We start from the raw sequence: 7986 nt of genomic DNA, 5'->3' as shown, positions 1-7986 counted from the left end.
AGGGCACATGCAGCTCACAAAGGGAATATTCTAGGAGCTCTTGATTCTAGTTACCAGGTGATTGTGCTTCTGGGCCCCACAGGACTCCTTCTACATAAGGCCACTCCTTGAAAACCAGGAGCTATCACTGATTTACCTAATACATATAAACAAATGCAGAAAGGTGGGCAAAATAGGAACACAGAGGAATATGTTCCTAAATAAAAGAATAAGACAAAACTTCAGAAAAAGAACTACAGTGGAGATAAGCAATCTATCTGATAAAGAGTTAAAAGTAAAGTTCACAAAGATGCTCACCGAACTGGGGAGAAGAATAGATGAGCACAGTGAGAACTTCAAAGAAGAGATAGAAAATATAAAAAAGAACCAATCAGGTGCACCTGGGTGGCTCAGCTAAGCATCTGACTCTTCTGACTCTTGATTTTGGCTCAGGTCATGATCTCACAGTTCAGGAAATCGAGCCCCACTGTCAGCACAGAGCCTGCCTAGGATTCTCTCTCTGTCTCTCTCTGCCCCTCCTCCACTCATACTCTCTCAAAATAAATAAACTAAAAAAAAAAAAAAAAAAAAAAGGAACCAATCAGAGCTGAATAATATAAAAACTGAAATGAAAAATATACCAGAGGGAATCAACAGCAGCTTAGAGGTGCAAAAGAAAAGATCAGTAATTTGGAAGGCAGGATACTGGAAATCACCCAAACTGAACAATAAAAAAAAAAATTTTTTTTAACATGAGTATAGACCTCTGGGCTAACATCAATCATACTAACATTCCCATTATAGGAGTCCCAGAAGAAGAGAAAGGGGCAGAAAACTTATTTGAAGAATTAATAGCTAAAAACTCCCATAACCTTGGGGAAGGAAAGACATCCTGGTCCAGGATACACAGACAGCCCCAAACAAGATAAACCTAAAGAGGTCCACACAAAGACACAAACTCATTACAATGTCAAAAATTAAAGAAAGAATATTAAAAACAGCAAGAGAAAAGTGACTAGTTATGTATGAGGGAAACCTTAAGACCATCATCTGATTTTTCATCAGGAACTTTGCAGGCCAGGAGGAGATGGCATGATATGCACTGCAACCAAGAATACAATACTTGGCAAGGTTATCATTGAGAATTGAAGAAAAGACGGAGTTGCCCCAACAAACAAAAGTTAAAGAAGTTCATCACCTCCAAACTGCTCTCACAAGAAATGTTGAAGGGACTTACTTAAACAGAAAAGAAAAGGTCATAACTAGAAGGAAATTATGAAAGAAAAAAAGAATCTCACTCATTAAAGCAAACAAAAGGTAGTGGAGCAACCACTTATAAAGCTAGTATAAATATTAAAAGACAAAAGTAGTTAAGATCGACTATATCCACAATAATTAGGTAAGGAACACACAAGATAAGACGTATAAGATATGACATCAAATACATACGACCTGAGTGGGGAGGAGTAAAAATGTAGTGTTTTACAATCTGTTCAAACTTGAGTGACCACCAACCTAAAATAGACTGCGACATACACAGGGTGTTATAGATGAACCTCATGGTAACCACAAACCAAAAACCTGTAATATATACACACAAAATAAAGAGAAAGGAATCCAAAAATAATACTGAATGTTATCAAGCCATAAGGGAAGACAGCAAGAAGAGAGAAAGAGGGAAGAACTACAAAAGCTACCAAAGCACAGTTTAAAAAACGGCAATAAAAGTATATACCTATCGATAATTACTTTAAATTTTTAATGTTTATTTATTTTTGAGAGAGACAGAGCACGAGTGGGGGAGGAGCAGAGAGAGAGGGAGACACAGAATCCGAAACAGGCTCCAGGCTCTGAGCTGTCAGCACAGAACCTGATGTGGGGCTTGAACTCACAAACCTCGAGATCATTACCTGAGCCGAAGCCAGACGCTCAACAGACTGAGCCACCCAGGTACCCGATAATTACTTTAAACATAAGTGGACATGAGATGCCAGCTCAAGTCTATTCTCCATTTCCTCCACTGGCAAAACACATCCAATCTGATGTATTTCTCTGGTGTAGAACTTGATGTTCAACAACTCTGTGCAACATGTCAGCAACTTGGAACAAAATCAACAAGTGATTTTGTCAGTGATGTGGTGCACTACGCCTAGAAAATGGCCTCTCTACTCGCTGGCCCATTTCCCAACACTCAGTGGATGTTAGCATTTTTGGTAGAAAGTAAGAGAACCTAATTCCAGCCAGCTCATGAAAAATGGTAGCTATAAAATCAATTAAAAAAAATAAAAAACAGCTCTCTTTGAGGAAGATGCGCAGCCACAGCAGAGCTTTGGAGGCCCCGCTCCTGCCCGACTCACCGCTGTTTGCTCTCGCCAAGAACAAGTTGGTCAGGAAGCCGCGCCACAGCCATGGCTTTTAAAGACACTGGAAAGACACCCATGGAACCGGAGGTGGCGATTCACCAAATTAGAATTACTCTAACCAGCCACAAAGTAAAATCTTTAGAGAAGGTATGTGCTGACTTGATCAGAGGCGCCAAGAAAAAGAATCTCAAAGTGAAAGGACCAGTTCAGATGCCCACCAAGACTCTGAGAATCACTACAAGAAAAACTCCTTGTGGTGAAGGTTCTAAGACTTGATCGTTGACTTCTAATATCGTTTTCAGACGAAGATCCACACACGACTCATTGATTTGCACAGTCCTTCTGAGATTATTAAACAGATTACTTCCATCAGTACTGAGCCAGGAGTTGAGGTGGAAGTCACCACCGCAGATGCTTAAATCAGCCTTTTAATAAATTATCAGTTAAATAAATAAACATAAAAAATAAAAAACATAGGGTGACTGAATGAATAAAAAAACCAGGGCCACCTGGGTGGCTTAGTGGGTTAAGCGCCAAACTTTGGCTCAGGTCATGATCTTACAGTTGGTGGGTTCGAGCCCTGCTCCAGGTTCAGAGCCTGGAGCCTGCTTCGGTTTCTGTGTCTCCCTCTCTCTCTGCCCCTCCCCATGCTCTGTCTCTCTCAAAAATAAATAAACATTAAAAAAAAAAGAAAAAAAAAAAAACAGACCTATCTGTATGTTGTCTACAAGAGACTCACTTCAGACCTAAAGAAACATACAGACTTAAAATGAAGGGACAGAAAAAGATGTACATTACATACAAATGGAAATAAAAATAAAGCTGGGATAGCAATACTCTTATCAGACGAAATAGACTTTAAAACAAAGACCATCACAAGAGATAAAGAAGGGCATTACATATGATCAACCCAATGAGAGAATATAACAATTATAAGTATTGGTGCACCCAACACGGGAGCACCTAAATATATAAAGCAAATATTAACAGACATACAGGAAGAAACTGACAGTAAACAATAATGGGGGACTTTAACACCCCACCTACATTAGTGGATAGATTATACAGACAGAAAATCAATAAAGAAACAGTAGTCTTCAATGACACATTAGACCAGATGAACTTAACAGATAATATACAGAACATTCCATCCCAGAATATACATTCAAGTACAGATGGAACATTCTCCAGAATAGATCGCATGAGGCCACAAAACAAATATCAATAAATTTAAGAAGATGTAAATCATATCAAGCATCTCTTCTAACCACAACAGTATGAAACTAGAAATCAACTGCAGGAACAAAAAATGGAAAAAATAAAACTCATGGAGACTAAACAACATGTTATTTAAAAATATATATATATATTTTAATGTTTATTTATTTTTGAGAGAGAGAGACAGAGTATGAGTGGGGGAGGGGCAGATAGAGAGGGAGACACCGAATCTGAAGCAGGCTCCAGGCTCAAAGCTGTCAGTGCAGAGCCTGATGCGGGGCCCAAACTCACAGACTGCAAGATCATGACCTGAGATGAAGATGGACGTTTAACTGACTGAGCCACACAGGCACCCCACAACATGCTATTAAACAACCAGTGGGTCAATGAAGAAATCAAACAGGAAATAAAAAAATAACTTGAGAAAAATAAGAATAGAAACACAGCATTCCAAAATCTGTGGGATGTAGCAAAAGCAGTTCTAAGAGGGAAGTTCATAGCTATACAGACCTACCTCAGGAAATAAGAAAAATAAACAATGTAAGCTAATACCTAAAGGAACCAGAAAAATAACAAAGTCCAAAGTTAGTAGAAGGAAGTAAATAATAAAGAACAGGGAAGAAATAAATGAAAGAGAGACTTAAAAGGCAATAGAAAAGATCAGTGAAAATAAAGAGCTGGTTCTCTGAAACAACAAATAAAATCGATAAACCTTTAGCCAGACTCATCAAGAAAAAGAGCTCAAAGTCAAAAATGAAAGTTACAATCAACACCACAGAAATACAAAAGATTGTAAGAGACTTCTACAGGAGTGGCTGGGTGGCTTGTTGGGTTAAGCATCTGACTTCGGCTCAGGTCACAATCTCATGGTTTGTGGGTTCGAGCCCTGCATCAGGCTCTGTGCCGACTGCTCAGAGCCTGGAGCCTGCTTCAGATTCTGTGTCTCCTTCTGTCTCTGCCCCTCCCCCTCTCATGCTCTCCCAAAAATAAACATAAAAAAATTTTTTTTGATACAATTACATTATCAATAAATTGAACAACCTAGAAGAAACAGATAAATTTCTAGAAACATACAATTTTCCAAGAATGAATCATGAAGGAACAGAAAATATGAACTGATTATTAGCAATGAAATTTAGTCAGTAATAAAAAAAGAACTCCTAAGATGGCTTCACAGGTGAATTCTAACAAACATTTAAAGAATTAATAATATCTATCCTTCTCCCACTATTCTAAAAAACTGAAGAGGAAGGAACACTTTCAAACTTGTTCTATGACATGAGCATTGCCCTGATACCAAAACTAGATAGATACTACTAAAATGAAAAAGGCAACCCAATATCCCTGATGAATACTGATGCAAAAAAAAAAAAAAAACCTTCAACAAAATATCAGCAAATGAAATTCAACAATACATTAGAAGGTTCATACACCATGAGCAAATGGGATTTATTTCTGGGATGCAAGGATGGTTTAATATCTGCAAATCAATGTGATACAACACATTAACAAAATGAAGAATGTATATATCATGTGATCATCTCAACAGATACAGAAAAAGCATTTGACAAAATTCAACATCCACTTATGATAAAAACTCAAAAAAAATACATAGAGAAGGAACAAACCTCAATAAAGGCCATATATGACAAACCCACAGTTAACATCACACTCAACAGAAAAAGCTGAAAACCTTTCCTCTAAAATAAAGAGCAAGACAAGGATGCCTACTCCTACCACTTTTATTCAACACAGTACTAGCAGCCCTAGCCACAGCAATCAGACAAAAAAAAAAAAAGATAAAAAGTATCCAAGTTGGTAAGTAAGAAGTAAAACTCACAACTGTAGAGGACATGACACTACACACAGAAAACCCTAAAGACTCCACACAACAAAAATATCAGAATAAATGAATTCAGTAGTTTCAAAATACAAAATATACACAGAAATGCTGTGTTTTAATACACTATTAACAAACCAACAGTAAGAGAAACTAAGAAAACAATTCCATTTACAATTCCATCAAGAAGAATACACAGAAATAAATTTAACCAAGGAGGTGAAAGACCTGTACTCTGAAAACTGTAAGATGCTGATAAAAGAAACTGAAGGCTCTATTATTTGTAACAGAAGATATACCAATGAATAGAAAGATATACCACACTCATGCACTGGAATAATCAGTATCATTAAAATGTCCATATTACCCAAAGCAATCTACAAATTCAATGCAATCCCTATCAAAATATCAGTAGCAATTTTCACAGAACTAGAACAAAGAATCCTAAAATTTGTATGAAACCACAAAAGACCCCAAATAGCCAAAGTAATCTTGAGAAAGAAGACAAAGCTAGAGGCATCACACTTCAGATTTCTAACTATACTACTATAGTAATCAAAGCTATAGTAATCAAAACAGTATGGAACTGGCACACACACAAAAATAGTGGCACATACACAAAAAAGAAAAATCCAAAAGACTAACAGAACAGAGAGCCCAGAAAGAAATCCACACTTACACAGTTAATTAATCTATGTCAAAGGAGGCAAAAATATACAATGGGGACTATACAATGAAACTGACCACGACTCACACCATGTAAAAAATAAACTCAAAATGGATTCAAGACCTACATATTAAGACCTGAAACTATAAAACTCTTGAAAGAAAATATAGGCAGTAAACTCTTAGATACTGGTCTTAGCTGTATGTATGTGTATAGATACAGATACAAATACAGATACAGATATAGTCTCCTCTGGCAAGGGCAACAAAAGCAAAGATAAACAACTGGGACTACATCAAACTAAAAGGCTTTTTACACAGTAAAGAAACCATCCACAAAATGAAAAGGCCATCTACTGAATAAAAGAAGTATTTGCAAACTGTGTATCTGACAAGGGGTTAATATCCAGAATATATAAAGAACTCTCACAAGAAAAGATTCTCAACATCACTAGTCATCAGAAAAATATAAATCAAAACCACAATGAGTGTTGGTAATGTGGACAAATGGAACACTCATGCACTGTTGGTGGGAATGTATATTGGTACAGTGACTTAAAACACAATGGAGATTCCTCAAAATTTTTAAAAATTTTAAACACCACATGACCCAGTAAATCCATTTCTGGGTACTTATCTGAAGAAAATGAAAACACTAATTCAAAAGTATATACGTATTCCTATGTTTACTGCAGCATTATTTACAATAGCCAACATATGGAAGCAACATGTGTGTCCATCAATAGATGAATAAAGATGTGGTATATATACACAAGAGAGTAGTATTCAGCAATAAGAAGCAAATCTTGCCATTCGTGACAAGGATGGGCCTAGAGAGTACTATGCTAGTAAATGAATTAAGTCAGACAAAGACAAATATGGTATGATTTCACATGTAGAATCTAAAAATCAAAACAAATGCATAAACAAAACAGAAACTGACCCATAAATAAGGAGAACTAGTAGCTGCCAGCAAGAAGGGGAGCAAGGGGATGGGAAAAACAGATGAAGGGGATTAAGAGGTACAAACTTCCAGTTATAAATTACCAAATATTAAAGTCTTACGTTTAATAAATTACATACAACCTATAACTACTGTGCAGTTAGTTATTGCTACCTTGCCTTCCCTCTTTCAATGGTGAACCGTTCTCTTCCTCTTTTAGGAGGAAGTTCAACCATCATGTTCCCCTACTTCTATTTGGTATGTTACCTGAGGGAAAGGAAGTTATAGTGAAATATATTTGAAAATGGTAAACTGTTTTAAACAGATTGTTTATGAAGGATGTCTCCGACTCTTTAATATGATGATCAACATTATTTTAAATCTCCAGGAGAGTAGGGGAATAAAGTACATACTATGTGCAAAGCTTATTTGCCCACGGAATGCTTTCCATATCTCACATATTGTAAGATGCGGGTTTCACGGAACACACTGGAAAATACTGGTTTAGGTACATGTTATGTTTTTATAGGCTAGTTTAGTTCTTACTTCATAATATTGGTTCTATGAAAAAATTATGTTCTGAGTTTTGGAACAACTTGCTTAGGAATAAACTTGCCAAACACAACCAAATCACAGGTATTTAGATATCTACAGCCACTGATTATTTGTGCTTGAGATTTTTTTTCTAAGTGGCATATTAACCTCAAACAAAATAAAATTATTCCCAAGTTTTAAGATTAAAACAAGAAATAAAATCTCAAACTAAACACTCTAGAAAAATATTACTTCTATAGCACACAATGTGTATCAGTAATCCAAATAAAGTTTATTTGTAAGATGCAATTTCTAAGATAATTTTCTACATCTGAAAAAGCATGGATAAAGAGGATAATATTTAGTTGGTCTGGATTTGATCCTGCCATTATCATTTATGAGAAACTGAGATTGAATAACTTGGCCAACAGCTTTTTTCCTCA

At 36.2% G+C, this 7986-nt stretch overlaps 1 pseudogene; it reads left to right on the top strand.

Moving 5' to 3' along the window:
* The first annotated feature begins 2387 nt into the window (after window positions 1-2387).
* On the top strand, window positions 2388-2830 carry LOC101085914 (annotated as a pseudogene).
* The last annotated feature ends 5156 nt before the right edge of the window (window positions 2831-7986 follow it).

Source organism: Felis catus, chromosome C2, assembly GCF_018350175.1.
Source record: "Felis catus isolate Fca126 chromosome C2, F.catus_Fca126_mat1.0, whole genome shotgun sequence".
Lineage (NCBI taxonomy): Eukaryota > Metazoa > Chordata > Mammalia > Carnivora > Felidae > Felis > Felis catus.
The sequence above is the reverse complement of the archived record's forward strand: the minus strand, read 5'-3'. Positions and strand labels throughout refer to the sequence as shown.